We start from the raw sequence: 23,580 nt of genomic DNA, 5'->3' as shown, positions 1-23,580 counted from the left end.
AGCCACAGACTATCTCACCCGTTATGCTGAAACTGGCTCTCTATACAGTGCGACAGCTGCCGAAGTCGCCAAGTTCTTTGTGAACAACATAGTGCTCAGACATGGTGCGCCCATCGTCGTTATTACGGATCGGGGCACCGCATTTACTGCAGACCTAATGCAATGTCTGATGCGCATGACAAATACCGATCACAGAAGAACAACGGCGTATCACACTCAGTCAAATGACTTAACCGAACGCCTCAACAGAACTCTGACCGACATGCTATCAATGTATGTCGATGTTGAACATAAACAGTGGGATGAAATATTACCCTACGTAACATTCGCATATAGTACAGCCGTTCAAGAAACAACCCACGTTGCCCCTTTCGAACTAGTATTCGGCCGAAGAGTGACCACCCCGCTGGATGCCATGTTACCACTACAGGACGAAAGCAGCTATCCACCTGACTTAGATGACTTCTTGCAAAGAGCCGAAGAAGCACGGCAAATGGCAAGATACCGAATACGCCACCAACAGTACGTCGATTCTAGTCGCTACAACAAGCGACGCAGTGATGCACTTCATCATCCCGGTGACAAAGTGTGGATATGGATACCAGTGCGCCGCCGCGGACTGTCTGAAAAGCTTCTTTGCCGATACTTCGGCCCTTATGAAGTACTCACCCGTATCAGCAACGTCACTTATGAAGTCAGATCCGCTGGACACGTGAGTTCAAGGTGCCGCAATCCCACGGAAGTGTTACACGTAGTCCGCATGAAGCCCTATCATGACAGATCGTCGAAAAACGAGTGAGAGTGCGCGTGTATCTTTTCACTGTCTTAAGCATCGGGACGATGCGTCTGAGGAGGGGGGCAATGCTGCGACAGGTTCGCCACATTCAAGTAGCCGGCTACAATCATCGTGGCACCAGCACCAGCAAGACCCGGCACGGCTGGCATGCGCCACGCACTCGTACGCTCCAACAACGAGGAAGAGGAAGATAGTCGGATCTGTGCCACTCGGCTACTCGAACTTGACGACCATAGTTTTTAGAATCGTGGGCACAAGTTCGCCCTAATAAAGACGCTTGTTTTTTTAACCTGTCGGCGTCAGCATCGCTACAATATTGTTTCGCGTTAGGTGCGCCTCGCGAAATTTGCCTACTTGCTAATACATTCAATTTAATTAAACTTGTCTTCACCGGTATTTTCGTTCCCCCGCAACGTAGCGTGACACTGCCGACAGCCGTGCCTATATAGCGGATCGAGCGCTGAAGCTGGACTTTTGAACAGACCTTTAGTCTGTGTGTATGGTCGAATTGCCTACTTGAACAGCGCAAACGCTTGTTTGAACATAACTTCTAACGTTCGAGCACATTTAATTCAGATTGTTTCTATCATGTGTAACTTTCAAAATATTCTTGTTATTCGGAGCTTTATTGCCATCGCCTTGCTTTGGCGTTTAACTTCGCTAAGTACTTCAGATGTTAAAGGTGTTTTCGCTATGTGAAGCGTATTCTTAGTTTTTTTGTTGTACAAAAACACTTTGATGTTATACATACTGCACGGTATCTAAGCATGTGTTGCAGCCAAAATGTAAGACTGGGCAGCATATCTATCTGGAAAAAGAACGCGCACAGCCACAAAACAGCCTACGCTGCATCGGGAAGGAGTTATGCTTTCTCACCCTGACAGCATGATTGAAACTGATGGCTCTAATTTAGCAGTATGCAATGGTCATTGAGTGGTGGTAACGGGGTCACTTTATTCGACATTTTGCAGCCAAATTTGTGGCTATGGCAAATGTGTTTGAAACAAAAATCGTGCTGATTTAATGCATTTAAAACGGTGAACTGCTTGAATATTTCGGAGAGAAAAACTTTTTGGTCACGTGGTTGCCTTTCAAACATTTCAGACTGTTGTTAGAGTGTTGTTTGTGAAAAAAAATATTTTACATTGACCACACCGCATTTTATACCAATTTTGGTACATGTTAAGTAAAGGAGCTTATGTAGGATGTTTGAAACTCAGCAATAATATACAAAATTTTGGCCACAAACTTCAGCAAGAATTTAGCCTAAGTGTGTTATGTTTGCATTTTCTCATTGCTATACTGCACTTTTTATGAATATCTGAACTGTGACTACTTACTTCACAAAAAAAGATATTTTGATGAAAAAATAATTTAGACATCTTAAGCTGTTATCCTCTACGAAAATAGATCACTCATTTCACAGAATTGTCATTTTTGTCCTTATTGAGACGCAATTTGCACCATGAGGTGGTACAATTAGAAATCACCTTCTACCTAAATTGTGACAAGTTTCATTACAATTTCTATTTCAAGGAATAAAATATTTTTGGAATTTTCCCACCAACGGCAATAGGGAACTTCAAGCCGTCGGCTGCAGTATGACCAAATGGCGAATGGGAAACTTGGAACTTCAAAAATCATTTAGGGGCAAAGCTCTTGAGGCCGTGGGTCATTCCCTCCTCTGTAGTCGTACTAGTAATATGCAGCTACTTGATGAGTTGCACAATAGATAGCGTCAGTGGTTTTCAGAGCATATTCACGGAAAAAATGATGATTCGTGGGACGAATCGTTCGTCCGTACATTTGTGCTTTCATCCGTTCGTCTGTGCATCCATCCGTCCGTGCTTCCGTGTGTCGGTCTGTCCGTGAGTCCGTCCGTCTTTCTGTTCGTTAATACTGGCGTCAGACTGTCCGTCCATCCGTTTGTGCGGCCGGACGGAAAAACGCTACGCCCCACTCATCATCATTCACTCCGTGGATATGCTGTGATCTTTTTCTCAAAACATAAATTGCTATGAGAAAATTTGGCACATGAAAAGAACCTTTTATTTGGTTCGATTTGGGTGCAACGTCTATTTTAATTCAACCACTACATGGTGCAAGTTGCGTCTCATTATAGACAAAAGAATTATTTTGTGAAATTTGCGATTTTTTCTCGTAAAGTTTGACAGCTTGAGAGGTCTAAAATATTTTTTCCTCCAAATATACCTTATGTGGATTAATCATTCACTCCTCAGATTGTCATTCAAAGTGCAGTATTTATAGAGAAAATGCAGATATAACACATTTCGGATAAATTATTTGAGGCGTATGTGGTCGAAAAATGGTAATCATATTACTGAGCTTCAAACACTTTACGCAAGCCCTTCACTTAACTTGTAGATCAAGTTTGGCACGGAAGAAGAGATACTTCTGAAATAATTTTTTTCACAAACATCCAGACGAGATTCCGGGAAGTTCAGGAGGCAGCCACGTGACCAATAAATTATTTGTCTGCGAAATACTCTAGCAGTTACCTTTTTTAATGCAGTAAAATCAGTGCAATTTTTTTTTCGAATACATTTGCGGTGGTCACCAAAATGGCTGGGGCGTCTTATGTGGAATGACCCAGTAGCCAATTCTTCCATTATATAATAGTGTCAATGTGAGCCAGTTCAAGAACACTGGTATCATTCGCATTTTAATACGTAACTGTGCAGTTCTTAATTTTACAAGTTACCTGCACTGAATACCTTCTCGATGCGCATACCGTCATGTATGCTCAGTGGCATAGCGCTTTTGTGCAATACAGATAAAATATGTATATAATGTTGCGCTTCTTACTGTATTCCTTTTATGAAACTAATCGAATGAGTACCATGGTAAATCTGGAGAAATACACATGCAGCTGTGTTGATGCATACGTAAGCATAGAACTTGACATTCACTTAGATTGGTCGTTGCATGCAACTAATAGAACATTATCAACTTGAAGCAGCACCTTTTTATTTGCCTGCACGAGCGAGCTGAAAGGGTAAAGTAAGGTACATACCTACGGCACGAAACGCATAATGATTCCGCCACAGCGTGCTTTTTATGGCGTTTATTGCTCAGCATACCTTTTCTAGCATTTCTCACTGCAGTGAAGTCAGATGCCACTGAGTATGTTTGCTGTGCATTCAATTTATACTTACACGTATAAGAAAGCAGTTAGGTATGCATGGTGCACACTGTATGTTGCACTTTTTGTGAAATTTCAGTCATTGTTCCTTGTGTATTTATTTTAGGTTTCCTGGATTGAATTTCCTGTACAGAAAGTACAGCTTCGCCCCACTTCTCTCGAAGGCACCCGTCATCTCTGCAGCTGAAGATGATTGTGCAAGCAGCGGTGACGAGTGGTTTTGCAGTTAGAAGTATACCAACACTGACATTACATTATTACAACCTCAGTTACACTACCTTGTTGAATGTTGTCTTTTTTAATGTCGAAATTTATACTGCGAGATGTAATACGTTGTAAATGTGACTCCAGAAACTTGCTTACTCTTTCAACGTGTTTTTTTTTCTATTGTATGTGTGTCAATAAAACGCCATATATGTCAGTCGTTTGCCCGACTAGCGCAAATGTTTTGAAAGTTGTGAGATTTATTGTATTGAAAACAATGAATTTTTAGTATAGAGAGAAAGAAACTTGGTCCCGTGACACATTTCAAAATTTTGCAGAATGCCATCAGAGTCCTGTTTGTCAGATTTCCAGTTTTTCTATAATAAAGGCAGATGTTAAAATATGGGCTTAAATGTTTTTTTGCTTCGGCATTATGTTCGGCTGGACCTTACGCTACAGGTTACTGCTTGCACTACTGTGGTGTAGTGTGTGTGTGCGTGTGTGTGTGTGCGTGTGCGTGTGTGTATTTGTGTGTCAGTGTGTATGTGTAAATGCCTTCCGCGTCTTTGTCGTTTACGGCACTGTCTACGTACACCTATATACACCGGTCTCATGTAGCTCATTCAAGACCATGGCACCTTATTTTATCAGCAGCATTCATACAGGTATAAGTACAGTGAGTGACACCAGTATCTTCCTTCTTCCCTGTCAGCCGCAGAGAAGGTTCATATATGCTTCTCCCTGAGAACAATTGAGGCTTGGGCCAGTTGGTGATGCATATTTGATGGAATGAAGTGCGGTGAACGGCTCTCCTCAACACACAAGTAAAAGGGTCACCTCCCGTGTCTCTGCTTTTGTTGCCTATTAATTGCGCATCATTTGATCAAGTAAGCTCATCCATATAACCGCCATCGTTTCAAGGGGGTCGTCAGTGTAGACCCCGCTCGCATGGGTGTAGCTTCATCCAACACCCATAGTTTAGGGTTGTTTATAAACACCTATTAAAGTAGGGTGTAACGTTTCTTTACACCCTACGGTTTCAGGGTGTTTCTAGACACCTTGATGTTTAGGGTGTATCTTGACATCCTAAAAGGATGTTGCCCATGGGACAAAACAAATACACTCTTATGAGTGTGTAAAAATTTTTGGAGTGTAGCAGTGTTTCTTATCTAAAGAATTTCAGCATGAGTATATTGGGCGGGCACCGAAATGACTGAATCTCAGAATATGCAATAACTAATTTAGGTACCCTTCTTTAATTAGGCAAATAATCGTCGCGTCCCCATTAGGTAAACAGCTTTTGACAATAATTCCTGCATGGCAAAGGCTGTATGGCCACTCCTTTTTTATCAAATGAAGGACATTGTCATTATAAACTGCGGAGCTCTGCGCAGCAGCGCAGCCCACAGTGTGTGCGAATCACAGTGCCATTGTCGGGTTGCAACCATGTTGTGTGAGAGCTAGTACGATGTGTTGGTAGAATTTTTGACGGCTTTATTCATGAAAACCGCTTGAGGAGCTGAAAGAGTAGGCTTGCTCGAAAATAGACTGGTAATTTAAGCTGCATTTTTCAATCTCTTCTTAAACCATTTTCTATGTCTTATATGTATTACGTGAACGTTGCCCCATAAATTGTTATTTACATAGTCTCACATAAAAAGCTGACGACAAAAATAAGCCCCAAGTCAGTAATTTGAACGTTGGAGTTACTCATAGAGTTTCATACAATAATACCTACAGGGGAATCTGGCACTAGTGTCTGGGAATTCTGGGAAGTCCAGCCTTTGGATCCACTTTGGATGGATTACGTTATTGAGATTCAAGACGCTTCTTTTGAGAGTCTAAAACAAAGTGATATGAACCTATGTTTAATTTAAGCTTCCTTCATTTATTTGTCCGCAGTTTTTATTGCAAAAATTTCTTGTGACCAGGCGGCAAAAATGAAACCTTGGCAAATTTAGCTACCAGGCGATGCATTGCTCTGCCATTGTATTCTACATTGCGTTCAAGAAACGAACATATTTGTTTTTCTCTCAAAAACAGGCATTATCTATTTATGAAAAAAAATGGCATATCCAACGTACAGTGGGAATCGATGATATGCGAAGCAGGAATGAGAATTGATGATGTGTCACTTTAAAATCAGCACAACGTTACGAGGTGGAGGCAAATGATGCTCTAAATGTCTTCCGTGTCATGAATATCATGGTTGGATGTGTCGTTCACCTTCGTTATATTTCATGCCACGTCATACCAAATTTAGTTATGTGTAGCTAGTGAAACGGCCGCGAGCACGCTATGATCATGGTATGTTGTCATGTTCTTACACTACACGCGTGTCAGGATTGTGATGTTTGCACCAGTGATATATTTCGTCATTCATCGACGTCACTTAACACCGTATTTCATATATGTGGAGCTAGTGAAACAGCCGCGAGTGCGTCATAAAGGGTCCAATGTAAGCGCTGACGCGTGCGCACGCTGGGCAGAACGACGCTACGTTCGCAAAACGCGAGCACTCTATAGTCTGACGCCAGGCGTGACCAGCGTCCGTCGCTGCGGCTCGACGGCAACCGACGCGAAATGTGACATGCTGCATTTCGCACCGATTTGTTACCCAGACAACACTGCGCGTTCCTATTTTCGTGATGGAGGGACGCTGGACGCCCTGAAACGTGCATGCGTCAAAGCAACGCAGCACGGCGCGTGCTTTGGCAGGACCGGCGCTTGGCGTTGCAACACCAGCGTGACGCGATGAAATAAACGCCAGTTAGCACGCGCACCGTGTCACGTCGAAATGTATTGACGCCTTGACTGTGGCATGTACTCATGCTCCCACATGACACGCATTTCATGATTACCATGTGTGCACCAGTCACATACCTTCGTCATTCATTGGCGTCTTGTAATACCAAGTTTGTCATATGGGAAGCTAGCGAGACAGCCGCTAGCACATCAGCAATGTGGCATGTACTCATGTTGCTACATGACACGCATGTCGTGATTATCATATTTGGATGTGTCATTTACCTATGTCGTCCGTTCGCGTCGCGTAATAACGAGTTTAGTACAAGTGAAGCTAGCGAAACGATCGCGAGTGCATCTTGAGCATAGCGTGTTGTCATGTTGTTACATGACACGCATCTCATGTTTTTTATGCTTGCACCAGTATCATACCTCCATCATCTATTCACATCCCGTAATACCAAACTTGGCATAAGTGAAGCTAGTGAAACGGCCGCCAGCGAATCAGAGCGTGGCATGAGGCCATGTTTTAACATGACACGAATCTCATGATTATCAAGCTGGCACCTGTCACATACCTTCGTCATCTATTCACGTACTGTAATACCAAAGTTGGTATATGTGACGCTAGTGAAACGGCCGCGAGCACATCATGAGCGTGGCATGTAGTCATGTTGTTACATAAGACGCATAATAATTTTCACGTTAGGGTCTGTGGTTTTTGTTTGTCATGAAATCATGCCCTACCATACCAGTTTTCCAACATGTCATGTGAACGAAAACACCGCAAAAGATGCAGGGTCATTGAGTGTAAATCATCACTTTCATGACTTGCATGTCATGATTTTCATGTTATGACTAGTCCAATAGCTTCATACAGTCATGTTATGTGATACCAAGTTTAGTTTCGATACCATTATCAAAACGGCCAGGAGAACTAAATGTCGTAGGCATATATATATATATATATATATATATATATATATATATATATATATATATATATATGTATATATATATATATATATATATATATATATATAGAAAGATAGATAGATAGATAGATAGATAGATAGATACGGTCAAAGTCGCTGATGTTTGGTAAGAAATGCTACAGTTCAATATTAAGTAAGGAACACTATCGTTTCGTCTTCTGCAACGCAAGATGCGTCTGTCTAAGTAATTGGCTCCCAACGCACCTTTGATTTTATTGTGAAGTAGAGTCAGAAGAGCGTGGCGATGCGTCTACTTTGCGTCCCCGTCGTTTTGCAGTTGATTTCAAAGAGTTTTGCAAGACGCACTAACCACAAACGTGTACTTGGTGTAACATCCTGCACTGGCACGGGACGCTACATCTATGGGCAGGGTGAGTGGACGACGTTTCGCTTTAACTCTAAAACACGACTTATACAGCTCCAACGTTGCAGTGAATTGAGAAGCCTAACAATTTTCAGCTTCTTTGAACAACAAAGGCAGACCTTCAGTCATTTCAGTCATTTCTACAGTTTCTAGCACCTTCAACACCTTCAGTCATTTCTACAGTTTCTACTGAAACCGTAGAAAAAGATCCACCGACAGTTAACTAGCTAACGCGATCCAATCTGAAGCCTGTACTTCCCATGATTCCTATAAGGGTACTCAATCGCAGCATTAAATTCCTCTCTGGGAATTATTGTATGAAATGCTTTGGATTTACTGTATAGCATAAAGGGTATGTGCTTATAGACGTTACATATTGTTCTGTCACAAGTATGCTCGACATCAGTCTAGCTTTTTTTTCTTTTCTATATGTTTGCACTGAGCGTTGATCACAGACACCATAAATGGATGATCATCGTGCTAAAGGCTATTCGCCCCTATTACCGCAGATCAAGCTGAAAACAAACTGAGGTATACTACGTGACAATCAAGCTGCCAACGACAAAGCAATGCTTGTGTTTGAACTTTTTCTTTAAAAAATCCTCACAGCTGTCACATTCTGAAAAATAAAACTGTAGTTGCATTGTTGGCTATCTGGTTTTGATTGATTGATATATGGGGTTTAACGTCCCAAATTCACTATATGATTATGAGAGAGGCCGTAGTGGAGGGCTCTGGAAATTCGGACCACCTGGGGTTCTCTAACGTGCACCCAAATCTGAGCACACGGGCCTACAACATTTCCGCCTCCATCGGAAATGCAGCGTCCACAGCCGGGATTTGAACCCGCGCCCTGCGGGTCAGCAGCCGAGTACCTTAGCCACTAGACCACCACGGCGGGGCTATCTGGTTTTAATAAGCATTCAATACGAAAGCTGTACATAGGCACTCGGCAAATAGGTCAGTTGACGCTAGTTATCATACGCACATCAAATAATGATAAGCTGTTGACTTCGTTCGCCTAGCTGCGTTTATTTTCCTTTGTCCCTGTGTTTCGTGTGAAATAGTTCCGTGCAGCATGTCTTTGGAGTGTGGCCAAAACATGGGTGCGTCTCTGTCTATTGTGATAGACTGTTTAGGCGTCGCTAAAATTAAGATGAGAAGAAAACAAAGGGAGGGTTTCTTTATCCACAGAATTATAGCTGGTAACATAAAGAAATAATATAGCATTATTCCAACAGAAGCAGTTATCATAAACAAAGTTATAAGAGATAAAAGAGGAAGATGGTACAGGCCTACTTGCCTACGTCCAGCCATGATGAACTATTAGATGAAAGCTTCTATAAAAACGCTGAATTGTCATTTAGGAAGGTAAAAACACTGTATACTTTATTGATGGGCCACTTCAATGCTGAGGTAGGGAAGGAGCAGGCTAAATGACAGGCAGCCGGGAGTAAGGCATCGGTAATTAAAATGCCTCTGAAAAGGTATTAGTACAGTTCGCAGAACGCAGTTATTTACGGATTTGCATACTTCGTACCGAAAATGAGTGAACCGTGAGTGGTCAAGAAAGAGCCCTAATGGCGAAAGTAATAACAAAATATACTTCATATTGAGTCTACACCTAGGCATCGTGCCTAATGCCGAAGTGCTTGGTTAGGTCCAATGCCGTAACCATAGATTGGTGAAGTCCCGAATTCGCCTAGAGTTGAAGAATGAACGACAGAAACGTGTACGTAAGCAACCCATATATGAGCTAGCACCCACAGTGAATGTACAGGAATTGCGTCTCTTTCAGAGTAGATACTAGGCAATCATTGGTTAAACGAGCCTTAGCGTTCACGTAGTGAACGATAATCTGACGAGTGTCATCACAGAGTGTGCAGTGGAAGTTGGAGGTATGGTAGGTATAGAGGGTAATAGCAAGCCCTCTCAGGAAACGAAGAAATTTATTGAGAAATGTCAAAGCATAAAAGCCTCAAACACAACACACAAAATAGAACTGGCAGAACATTGGCAGTTGATTATAAGCGTAGGGTCTCCGATGTAAAAACGTAAAATGTTGAGAGATTTGAACATGCTCTAAGGTACATGGGAAGAGCCAAAGGATGAGGAGGAGAATAAACTTTATCATAAGAAATGACCAGGTTTAGGTGGCCGCTGAGAAACAGAAGACAGGTTGTGTTGGAAAAATTGCCCACCCTGTTTGCGAATTGTTTTTTGTCGGGGAGGGTGCCAGAGATTTGGAAGAATGCTAACATCATCTTAAACCGTAAGAAAAGGGACGACAAGGACTGGAATAGTTAGAGGTCAATCAGTCATATACAAGCTCTCAGTCATATACAACTTCTTTACCAAGGTAATTGCTAACATATTAAGGCAACATTGCAGTTCAATCAATCAAGTCATCAACCAGAAATTCGTACAAAATACTCAACAATGGACCACAATCATACTATAGATGAAATGGTGCACGAATGCTCAGAATACATCCGATCATTGTACATAGCCTACATTGATTACAAGATGGCCTTTGATTCAATAAAGATTGCAGCAGTTATGCAGACACTGTGACATCAAGGCATCAAATCGTATATAAACATTTTGTAACAACTCTACATCAAATCAACTGCCACCATAGTTTTCTATAAAAAAGCGACAGGTTACCAATAAAGAAGGTTGTAAGACAGGGGAATATGATCGCCCAAATGGTATTTGTCACGTCCTTTTAGGAGGTTTTCAGAGACCTAGACTGAGAAGAGTTATGGATATGAGTTAATGGAGAGTGCCATGATAACCGGCGCTTTTCCGATCACATTGCATTGCTGGTAGCTCAGGGGATAAATTGAAATTCGTCATTACTGAATTAAGCAAGGATAGCACAAGTGAAGCCTTAAATTGTAATGTGCGTAAAATAAACGTAGTTCTATTGAAGAAGCAGTGGGTTATGCGGCTCGGGCGTTGTCACTGCTTTCACTGGCAAGGCCAACGATCCTACTTGGTCTCAAATAACCGTTCTGTTTGTCCCAATTTTTTATTATAGTAATAAACAACAACCTCGGAAAAGAACAGCGCTTCCACGTAGGTAGTAGTGCAATCAAAGTGTTAAACGAGTACGTCTACTTAGGACAGGTGGTAACCGCGGAGCCCAACCACGAGATTAAAGTAACTCGAAGATTAAGAATGAGGTGAAGCACATTCGGTAAGCATTTTCAAATGATGAATGGCAGATTGCCATTATACCTAAATAGAAAGGTATATAACAGCTGCATGTTACCGGTACTTACGTACGGAGCAGAAACCTGGGGGATTATAAAGAGGGTTCTTCTCAAGTTGAGGACAATGGTGTGAGCGATATAAAGAAAAATGATAGGTATAACCTTAGAAGGCAATAAGAGAGTAGAGTGGGTCAGGGGATGAACCGAGGATAAGTTGAAATCAAGTAAAAGAAATGAAATTGGCCGGGCATATACCACGAAAGCAAGATAACCACTGGTCATTAAGGATCCCATGCTGAATTCTAAGAGAAGGCAAGCTGTTTAAGGGGAGACAGAAAGTCAGGTGGGCACAAGATATTAGGACGTTTGCCGGTATAAAGTGGCAGCAGCAATCACAGGAAGGGCTGAGTAGCGGGGCGTGAAAGATGCTTTTTCCCAGCGCCAGGCGTCTTATGCTGCTGCTGATGAAAATGAGACAAAGCTAGTTGAACTTGATTCGGCAGCATGGTCACAAGTTGGTGCGAACGCTTCTCAATTTTCAAACCTAATCATGTCGTAAGGGTACAGGTTCCAGCACACATGCGCTAAACCTGCATCTGTAATGTTCATCCAGAAGCATGTCTTCAAATTCGGGTGATGAAAACTATTATCTTCTACTTTCTCTTCGCAATCATTTCTTGTGAAAGGATATAATCCTAAGCTTTTGGTTTGTCTTCCTAACAGAGACAGTGCTGACACGCGGTACAAAAAGACGTTTTTTCGGTTGGGCGCATTCTTCAAGTTGCGACAAACATCATCTCATGTGGTCTGCCGCAAACGGCCTTGCTCTCGGGGCACCATTTGTTGGAGCTTTCCTCACGACACCGTCTATTGCAATGTCTTCTGAGCTCACGAAGTTTTGCGCTCTAAGAGAGCTGTGCTTCCGGAGTATCAACCATGCATGGCTTTGCCCATGGCACCCCATACTCGTCTCTGCCAATGTATGTTCTCCAAAGAAGCGCGAAATAGCCCGGCGGCAATGTGCATCATCGCAGAGTCACACCACCCACCTCCTCATAAAGGCTAACACGTTTGTACAGCAACTCATCGTAATGCGTATGATGACTATTGTCCTATGTGGTAGATTACACGGGCTGTGTCCTAATTGGTAGATTACACAGTACGTCGAAAGTGGCAGTTGTCGCCTTAAGACCATTTCAGATGGATGCTCGACACAGAGGGTTTTAGGCTGCGAATTCACTCTTGGCGAAAAAAAAAGAAAATACAAACGAGAAAGAGCTGATCTATCTCGCCTGAATGATCAGCGACGAGCGATCACTGCTTTTCACTGTTTTTTTCTCGCGCGGCAACTTCCTTAGAAATTATGCCGAGCCGGCGGGGCCATAAAACTGCGCTGACGTGTTTTTTTATGACGCCCGCTGATTTGCACTTTGACATGATTTTGAATAAAAGATTATAATATATGACTAACCAGTCGTGTCCTTCACTATCGTAGATGAGACTTTTCAATTTTTACAACACAGAGATTTTCCTATTACGTTTGAGTAAGAATGCAGTGCATGTGATAAATAACTATAGCAAGCAACCTTGCTCTCCACGCCGATAACAAAGCGATACTCACTAATTACTAGCAGTTCATCTCGAACAAAACCACAGTGGTTGCTAACAGAACTATTTTTTATCGCACCAATAACGTCATGTGAAACAGCTTTTGGTGAACAGGAATAAGCCCCCTACATTTCAGAGATGCATTCATGGTTTGCATCGGCTCCCTGATGATGAGTACATTTGTAGGCTTCAGGTTCTTGAGAGTCTGTGAGCGTGGCCAATAAAATCAAGCGGTAGCCTAAATATTCGATGTGAAAATACGATCTACTTACTTCCCAGGGTCCAGGCATGTTTTTCTAATATTTTCAGGTTCTTCCTGAAAAGTAGAAGGGGTAGCATGGTTTATACATGTAAACTTACGAATAGCAGTGGTTTCTCAAGTTAATCGATGAAGAACGGCGGTCTTACGTAGAAAATTGACAAGAAAAATTGGCAGTCAGAAATAAATTGCTTCTTTACTACTGTAGCACACCTGTGCGAAAAAATGACTTTGGCAAAACATTAGGTAGAAACGCTTCGCCATAAGAAAATTTGTGATAATATTAGTAATCTAGTGTTGTTTCTGTAAGGACATTACAAATATATTCATGTAGATTGTATTTCAGTGAGCTCAACAAGTAAAACGACCTTGCCATACCATTATGTTATACTAAGTTGCCAAAAAACATCACTGCACCAAAAAATTAGCAATAAGGAAGATTCTAGACGCCTGACTTACTCAACAAACAACGAAGAAGCACAGAGAATGAGTATGGTGTTTTAAGCGTCTAAACTTTTGAATCATTATTAATTTATGAAGTATTCACGAAGTATTCTATCAAACCACAAAGTTTGATAGAATACTTCGTGAATTTTGCTGTACCGTAAAAATATTTTGGCGCAAGTTGTAAAAAAAAGTTCTAGTCTCATGGCGCCCTTTTGAAATCGGCTTGTTTTATTCAACAGTGCGCTGCATAAATTTAGGTAAATCATATTTCTAATCTTTGTACACGTTCTTTGTTATCGCTCAGGTTAAGAAAAATACTTCTTTTTAATGTTTTTATTGTTTAAATGACAGCTAAGTGTTTTCACTCAAAAGGATTTTCCGAAGTTTATAGTTTACTGTAAAGGGCTCCTCACAATCACCAACCGGTTGAATATCGGTTGGATAGGACGGCACAGTACTTATTAACAACTTTCTCGCTACTTCTCCAGAGCAAACTGCCGGTCTTTTAATAAAAATCATTCATTGTTTCTTGATGAATCGGAAGCGGTTTTTTAGTTTTGAACTATAGAAGCGCGAAATGTTCCTTAGCTTATAAATTATTCAATTAAGTCTTAGCCAAGCAATTATGTACCAGAAAAAAAAGGAAAAAAAGAAAGAATGGGTACATGAGTATCAAAGTTTCTTGATTTCTAAAACTACTTCTTCTGTAGATTATTTTGTACTTGATGAAGCAAATTAGGTACATCTTGTTTCAGCGTGGCGTGGTAGTGCGGCGACTACACCACACCAAAACATGCTTTTCTGTTTGCAGAATGAGTAGTCGACAAGCTAATTCACCGTTTCGCTTCACTTTTGTTTGTAGCATGCTCGAAACAGACAAGACCTTGACGTCTTGCTTAAATATGCCCATTTATTAAACAGATACATGTGCTGTCGGTGATGAATGGCATTGCAATAATGGCAACGTACCTTTCTATTACAATTCAACAATAAAAATTGAAGTGAACCGATGAGCACCTACAGTTTACCGGTTGTGACTGCCAGGTTTGATATTCACTTCACGCTTTTTCCAAATGACGACATGTGAAAAAGTTTTATGCCATTTCAGAGCTGATTCAATAAACACTCATGTGTCATTGATTGTGTACTGTGATGTTTTTTCGTGCAGCGTACGGCTGAGGCAGGGTGGCTAGCGCAGCCGTTGCCATCCCACTAATTCCAAGCTCTATTGTTAGCTACAGCTATACATAAGGCTTGACGAAAAACGAATGCACTGGGCGGGAAGAAGTGTTTCATCATTTTGGTTCAGTAATGCATACAAATCAACAAGTCAGCATTTTCGCATACGAGTCGGAGCAGTGCCAGCGAGTTCAACCAGTGCCTGCCTGGGACAGGTCCCGTTCATTTGCTGGGAGCATATTGCTTTTGTGTGGACACTTTAGAACAGAAAAAAAAATTGCGTCATTCGATATAAGTGATGCCTCATCCAAGTTGCACAGTCTATTGCACTCGTCTGAATTGTGTATACCGAAACATAAAAGGTGTGATCACACTTGAACGGGCTTTGTGAGTACGCTTGGCTTGACCTTTGTTGGAAATTCTGGTGGTAGACCAATATAGCGGATGACATGCTTGCTGTATTTATTTCAATGGTTGTCGAAAACTAAAGTTCTGCGTTTTGGTGTAGCACCTACTCTCACTGTTAAAGTACTGTAATGTGGTGTGCAAGAATTGCCTTTGTGGCATTTATACCAAGCCATATCATGTAGCCGCTGTTTTGTGGTCTACTTGCTGAAAGGGGCAATAACGAAATAGGGCTGATTTATTTCTCGACAACTTCACGGTGATGTAACACATTTACTATCACTGTTTTCACCGGCACCTCTTGTCTTGTAAACATCAAAATACATCAAGTCACGAATCTAAAGTGATGTAAGTACCAGCCCAAAATCCAAACATTCACTGCTGCTGTGCTTCACAAAAGTGGAGGCGGCTATTTATGCCACATAGATAAAGGAAACGTAGGATTCGTTTCGTTTGAAAGATATTTCACGGCGTATTCTAGAGATAAACATTCCAAATTGGTTATTTCTCCTACGGCGGCCTCAATTTTCCACATTTCAACATCGTTCATGATTCTTCCATCACATCACCACCATCCAGCTTATTTGTCAAGCCATCTAGCAAACTTCTTTTCAATCGACACCGTCGGCCAGAATTTTGCATGGTCACCACTACTAGCTCTCCACTACCTCATTTGAACAAAATGCAACATCACCACCCCCCTCTGTAACAATTTTTTTCCCATTCTCACCACCATCAGCTATCATGAGCAGCACAGCTTCTAGCATATCCACTACTATTTCCACCATGTCCACTACTCTCTCCACCTTAGCCACCAAAAACTTCCACACCCTCCAACCCCGGATTTTCAGTTGGTAGTTGAAAGCTGGGCTGAGCGCTGTAACCCTAGCTTAGGATGTAAAAACAGCGCAAAAAATATAGACAAAGACAGAAGAGACGACACTGCGCTGATCAGCATGGAGCCGTCTCTTCCTCTGTCCTTGTCAATATTTTTCGCGCTCTTTTTAGATCCTAAGCATGAGCCACCAATTAGCACAACTTTCGCTATTATGGTAACCCCAGAAAACTGCGTCAGCAGCTTTTGCCACAGTGCACGATTGAACGAACATGCGTTCGTCTTTTTTTTTCTAGTATGTAAGGGAGCACAGAGACAGAAGGCTCTTATTATTAGTGCCAATGTTTTAACATATTGGGAAGAATCTTGGGTACTTGCATTTTCTTGAAATTTTGATATAGCAACTCCAAATAGATTTCGCGCAAGCAGTTCGAACACAGCAACAATATTTGCGGCCTAAACTTCGTTTTTCAGCAGAAGAATGGAACTTACTTTGGCAGCATCTGCGTGAAAAACTGGTAAAACACTTACAAACATACAGAGTAGCGAAAACTCACTAAAGCCATTGCGTTCTGTCCGCCTGTGATAACTCGTTGTAGTGAAGCTAAGTGCTCAATTGGTTGCTAACAAATCTCCTTAGGATGTTTAAATACCCCCGTAAACTACGCCTTATGAGAAAGGCTGCATATTATGATATGGGCGGCAAAATAGTACTAACGCGTGTCTTAAGAAATGATGTGCAGTATGAAGCCTAATGTTTAAATATCATCGCCGTACAGATTTTTATTGGTCAGTGGTTCATTGACTGCTCTGAAAAAGCCTGCAGGTAGTCATTGGAGAACTATGCTAATAGCTATGAACTTTAATTTTTAACCGTCAATTCCATGGCCTTATATACGGCTACTTATCGCTTTAAAATATCGCCGAGGATGTCACAGCGCTCATTGTGGTCGTGAAGGCGGCTTCGTCTGTGTGCGATATTGCAAAATAGAGGAAATATTTAAATAATAACTTTTTGAAAGCCCCGTTGTGGTGCTCTAGTGGCTGTGATACTGGGGCTTCTGACCCGTAAGTCGCGGGATTGAATTCTGGCTGCGGCGGCTGAAGTTTACATCCAGGCGAAAATGCTGTAGGACCGTGTGTTCAGATATGGGTGCACATAAACTCCAGGTGGTCGACATTTTTGGAGCCTTCCCCTACAGCGTCTCTTATAATCATATAGTTCTATGGGGACGTTAGATGCCACGTAAAAATCGTTTTCATACAAGTTATGTACAATTGTGCACACCCACTTCGATGACACATCATTCCCCGCGTGTTTTTCATATGACTTGAAACTTAGTGTGTTCATGGAGGCTTCCTTAGTGTACAACTAGCAATATTGTAACTAAATCATACTGCTGAGGATTTTTCAGCGAAACTTGTTCGATGATTGCTCGACATGCGGTGGTGAAGGAACAACGTCGAGATTTTTTATTCACTCGAAATGAATACATTAACAAAAAACAGAACGTGCATGCATTTCGGGTGTAAGAACTTTTTAATGAAGTATTGAAGTTACTTGTTTGCAGGATAATTAGAAATGATGGCGTCAAGTACCCTCAAGACTCTTCTTTATTGTCTCAAGTATGTGCCCCACAACCTTAACTTGACTGGCAATGATGAGTATGTACAGATGAAAAGATGGGACGCATAAATAATGCTCACATTATTTAAGCACTAATTAACTTTATTACTGAAAATCACTCGAAAGAAAGCATTACATCATGTTTTTTGTGAAGTGTAACACTGAGTGCTATGAAATTACGTCATGCAAGTTTGATGCATCTCCAAACAATGCATTAAAATTTGTGACTGAAAGAGACAAACTACTTCGCATGGTTCAGAAAAAAGTTTGAACTCAAATTTGCTGTGTGTCAATTATGTGTTCTACGATAAATGAATGCAAATATTTGAAACGCCTTAGTGTAAAAAACTGTATTAATATGTGAAGTAGAAGGAGGAAAATTCTCCTACTACGTGGTAGTAGTGGATAGTTGCACCTAGTGTGAAAATGTGAGAATTATGCAACGAGAGGGTTGTGTAGAGCTGTCGGCCCATTACAAAGTGCGGAGGTCACTTTGCGACTTCAGTGCTGTAGGTATTCTGCATAGTCGGAAATGACGAACAATACCAACGTTTATTTTCTTGCGGTGCAGTTGAAGGCAGTATGCTTTGGCCCAATTACGCTATTCCGTTGTACACTAGAAAGTGAAACTGAAGGACCCATCAAAGTTTTTTTTACATATTGTGGCGCCCCTACTTGGGACCTAACAAAAAAGGAAAAGCCATCCTGAAAGTGCACTGCTCCTTCGCGGACAGAAACAAGATTTAAACGACTTCTTTAAGAATAGACTGAAGAGAATCAGATTTTCAGATTCAGGTTCAGATTTTTTTATTTCAGCATTCATTTGAAACAAATGCTGGGAGAGGAGCAAAAAGCCGCTATCGTAGAAACAATGACTTGCTTTATAATGACTAACTTCAAATTGAGATGTCTAAGGCCACATGTTTCACTATTAACCAAACTATTAGCGAGAGTATCAAGGTGGATGCTTTAATTTTTTGGTTTCACGACATTTAGTTGATGATACTTTGTGAAACTTTGTATGCTTGGTGTACGGTAAGCACAACTGACAAGCTACTTCTTTTCTAGTGATAAGAAGCTATGTATTATGACCTTGTCACCTTGAAAATTTATGACGTCAGGTTGTTTTGTGCTGGAAACTAAAGATGGCGTCTCCACCTGTATGTCTTTTCGCGCTTTTCTTCGACACGGCCCTGTGAGCGCCATGTCGTTGTAAGAGGGGCGATTTCGGAATAGGGTTGTGGTACTTTACTAATAAACTAAAAATTATTTGACCCTTTAGTGTCCCTACAACTACGCTTGTGTGACTGGTGTGTCAAGAAACTATACCCTATCTTGCGTTCATCGGCGGCACTGAGGGAAAATGGGATAAGCCTCAGGAGGAGCTTGGTAGAAATCATTATGTCTTGCAAATTATGATGCAGGTTAGACCTAAACCACCGCTTAAGTATAAATGTTCCGATTGAGATCTATTCTAAATATATTCGGAGCCAAACAAAACAGACTGGTACAATCCCTAATGGAAAAGAAGTAGTGAAGAGCACCCCTATGGAGATTTCGACGAAGGTTGAAATTCCAAAAGGTACTCGACGCTAGCGCACTTCTTAGAGGCAAAACGAGCTTTTCAATGGACATGGAAGGCGCAGAAGCCCAACAACAACCTCAAAAATAAACTCCAACTCACTCACAAAGAAATAGAATCCGAGGCCACCCAGCTTCAGCCTCGGAATCGTGATGAGACGTGCTACCAAGCGGGCCATCGCAGGAAAAGAGGCAGCCTTACCCCCCGCATACAATTCACAATAACTTGCAAGCTTTGTATCACGCTTGAACCCTTGGCAAAGGGCTCTCAAACAACAGCAATATTTCAAACTGAATTTCGGCTATATGCTCAAACAATGAACATGTTTATGTAATATGTAATACTTGTGTAAAAGTAATAAATTTTATATGCACAGTTGTTTATGATTGCAAACAATATACACATAATGACTACACACATTGCAATATCGCATCGAACCAACACTAAATAGATATAAGTCAGACAAAAATACAGTAGTACACAGCGTTTCTATCACGAAAATCAACGGAAGAAGAAATGTAGCACGGTTTTAAATTATACGAATCATTTTGCCTTTTATACACGAACGAGGAGCACTCCTAGTAAAGTACCCTGCTGTTTTGAGCAAAGGAAGAATAATCTGGTAAGAAATTATTAGTTTGCGTGCGAAATTTGTTTATAGGTTTGAGGCATGTCGAGTCAGAGAGAGTACATACCAGAACAGCTCTGATTCATCAAATGGTAGACATTTTGCTCGTTTACACCACCCGAATTTTCATGTATATATCTAATGTGCACGAATTATTGAACAGTTCACGAATTTTATGGTTTTTCAGTGACCCTGCGTATTTCTATCGTCATACAACCTTTTTGTGTAATTTTAAAGAACCAGGGCATGCAACCACAGACCCAAGATATAAGTTGGGACACCACAAACATCTACAGACATTTGAAAGTGCACACAACGGCTGAAAAGAATAGTATTGTTCACCCATTCGTTAGCCAACCATCGACTAACTTGCATGAACATGAAATTATACACCTTGACTATCTTTCAGGCAGACACCCGCTTGTGTCAGACTAATAGGTTCGCATTATGCATGGGCATGCGTAGGTAGGTCTTCGTGCTTTATTTATTTTGCGCCGTTGTGTTCAAAGTTATTTGTTAGTAGTCGTTTGTGTTTTCTTGACTTCATTCATGTGTCCGTGTTTGCATTCCTTGTTTTATTAGAATGAATACGCAAAAGTTAGCTCTTCTTTCACTTACGCAAAATTTTTTTTGAAGCCGTATGAGTCGTACATTGTTGGGTTAGTGGTCGTACTCCCAACTAATGCTCCATAAAATAGCCTTGAATAAAAGAGTGCGTTGTAGACTAAGCCTTTTGCGGAAATCGGAGCAACGTGTGCTATTTGGTGCATGGTTGTACTACGTTAGATAAAGCATTGCATATCATCATCATAATCATCATCATCATCATCATCATCATCAGCCTGACTACGTCCACTGCAGGACAAAGGCCTCTCCCATATTCCGCCAGTCCACTCGGTCCTGTGCTTGCTGCTGCCAGTTTATACCCGCAAACTTCTTAATCTCATCTGCCGACCTAACCTTCTGTCTCCCCCTAACCCACTTGCCTTCTCTGGGAATCCACTTAGTTAGCCTTAATGACTAGAGGTTATCCTGTCTACGTGCTACATGTCCGGCCCATGTCCATTTCCTCTTCTTGATTTCAACTATGTTATCCTTAACCCCCTTTTGTTCTCTAATACACTCTGCTCTCTTCATGTCTCTTAAGGTTACACCTACCATTTTTTTCATTTCATTGCTCTCTGCGTCGTCCTCAGAACTGAACCCTTTTTGTTAGTCTCCAGGTTTCTGCTCCATAGCTAAGTACCGGAAATATGCAGCTGTTATATATCTTCCTCTTGAGGGATAGTGGTAATCTACCTGTTATGATTTGAGAGTGATTTGGAGGTGTCTCAAAAGATGGCTAAATGATAGGTCCTCGCCAACTCATACTCCCGAAAATTTTCTGTTCAGTTGCTCTTTTGACAATAACTTCATCAAACATAAGAGTGATTTGGCAGTCAAGTTTCTTTGATGAGAGGTCTGTGAAGATTGCAGGTTGTTTTTGGTGCATTCAATTGTCATTTATTTTGACTAAGCCGTACTGATGGTGAATTTAACCGTCCAATAATAATTGATTCTAGTTCATGTTAATCACTTGAAGTAAAAAGTAATGAATTCGTATCATCTGAGAAAATAATTTTCTCCGTCTAATTTGTCACAGCAACTATGTAATACATATGCAATGAAAACCAGCCAACAAAGCACCGAAACTAGTGCGATAAATAACGTCTGTTGGGGACCCAGAAGGGTCCCTTTAAATCGCGGGGATCTGCACAGCTAAAATTAACTGACATGTGATCATATTTTATAACTCTTGTTTCAAGATAATGGTGACAGCCCGTTTGTGAGGGATGATTGTACTTCGACAAAACAGTCCGACCGAGTTAATGGTTCATTTTTTTCATACAACGGCGAAAGTGCCAGGGCGCTACAGGGTTCGGTGTTGGGTCCTTCACTCTTTGTGATTTGTCAGAGACGCTAATATGAAACGCATATGCTTGTGTCATTTATAAACCAATGCACAGTATGGACAATATTTGTATTTTGCAAAGTCATCTTGACACTGTGGTGAGGTGGTGTGAGAAATGGTAAATGTGTTTGAGAATGTAAAAATATTAGTGTTTTCGTAGCTTTACCACAAAATGCAAACATTTTCACTAATTCCAGAGCTTGTTGGGATCAAAACTTGACAGCGTTGAACATTTTAAACACCTTAGTGTATACTTGTCTTGTGATTTATCTTGAAATAAGCATATACGTTACGTGATTGCAAAGACAACGGTGGTTTAAATTAATTAAACGCAAAATTTAGTCTCCTTAGTATGTTACAAATTTTCGACCTATATTTATTTTTGCCGGTACCATGCGGTATCCTCACGGTCAAACTGTAATCTATAAACATGAACACAAACGAAGTCGTGTTGCACGCTTTGTCAAAGGCACAATATTAACTCTACTGTTACCTGCAATAAATGTAAATTTGAATGAAAACCTCTTGATTAACGCATAAGTATCTTGCGATTAAACTAGGTTAATTTGATCTTTTCTGAAGAGATTTGTATTAACAAGAATTTATACATGATGAGCCCACCCCGACACATCATGTGAATAAAATTGATCACTACAAAAATCTGCGAAGTTGGTGGTCGTACTGGTGTTTCTTCCGATTCTTTGTTTTCTCTTGCGATTCATGAATATATCAATTTGAAAGCGTCTGTTGCTCATCTTCAAGTCGACGCTTTCTGTTCATCACTACATTATGTGAGGTTTTTGTTAATGCGCAGGCACTGCATAGCAAATGTGAGCCATTTTCAACTGTAGCCCTTTACTTTTTTTTTCTTCATCTCCCGCCCACCTGGGCTATGCACATTGTCCTAGTAAAAAACTGAAAAGACGTGCAGGGAACTCATACGGTCATATAATTTATTTATTTATTTATTGTACCGTCAGGGCATACAGCATTATAGAGGGGAGTGCATTTAGAAGACAAAAAATACAATTGAAACGTGAAAAACAAATCACATTCAGTTCATGCGTACAACACTCGAGAACAACGTGTAAATGACATCGCTTACACAATATCTAAAAAAAAGGAAGCACCGCGACAAATCAAACAAGGAATCAAAAAATCAAAAAAGGAAGCACCACGACAAAAAAAAAATACCGTAATGACGATCTAACACACAGAGAAAGTAACAAAAAAATTACAACATGGCACAACGAGTCTGCGATACACAAATTAACGGTAACCGAACAGCAGCAAACAAAACCAGGGAAAAAAATGCGTTGAGCACATCAGTGCATAAAATTTTCGAGTGCCGCCCGAAAGCGTTCCTGATTAGTAATCGTGACTAGTGACGCAGGCAGGCTGTTCCAATCATGGCATGTTTTTCGTAAAAAAGAATGGGGAAAAGCACAAGAGCTTTTCTACTATCAGCGAAATTGGTGCAAATTGAGCTTGGCATGGGCGTTCATGAACTACTCTAATGGCTTGTTTATTTTATTGCTTCTATATTTATTTATTTATTTATTTAATTAGTTATT

General features: G+C 40.9%; 1 long non-coding RNA gene across 1 annotated transcript in view; it reads right to left on the bottom strand.

The window, feature by feature from the left end:
• LOC142769251 (uncharacterized) overlaps window positions 1-16,931 on the bottom strand; it is a 41,808-nt gene extending 24,877 nt beyond the window's left edge. The window contains exons 1-2 of the long non-coding RNA XR_012885726.1: window positions 16,711-16,931; window positions 13,366-13,409 (exon numbers count right to left, since the gene is read on the bottom strand). This is a non-coding gene — a long non-coding RNA (uncharacterized LOC142769251). The remainder of the gene's footprint in view (window positions 1-13,365; window positions 13,410-16,710) is intronic.
• Between the last annotated feature and the right edge of the window lie 6,649 nt (window positions 16,932-23,580).

This window comes from Rhipicephalus microplus, chromosome 8 (assembly GCF_043290135.1).
Source record: "Rhipicephalus microplus isolate Deutch F79 chromosome 8, USDA_Rmic, whole genome shotgun sequence".
Classification (NCBI taxonomy): Eukaryota; Metazoa; Arthropoda; class Arachnida; order Ixodida; family Ixodidae; genus Rhipicephalus; species Rhipicephalus microplus.
The sequence above is the reverse complement of the archived record's forward strand: the minus strand, read 5'-3'. Positions and strand labels throughout refer to the sequence as shown.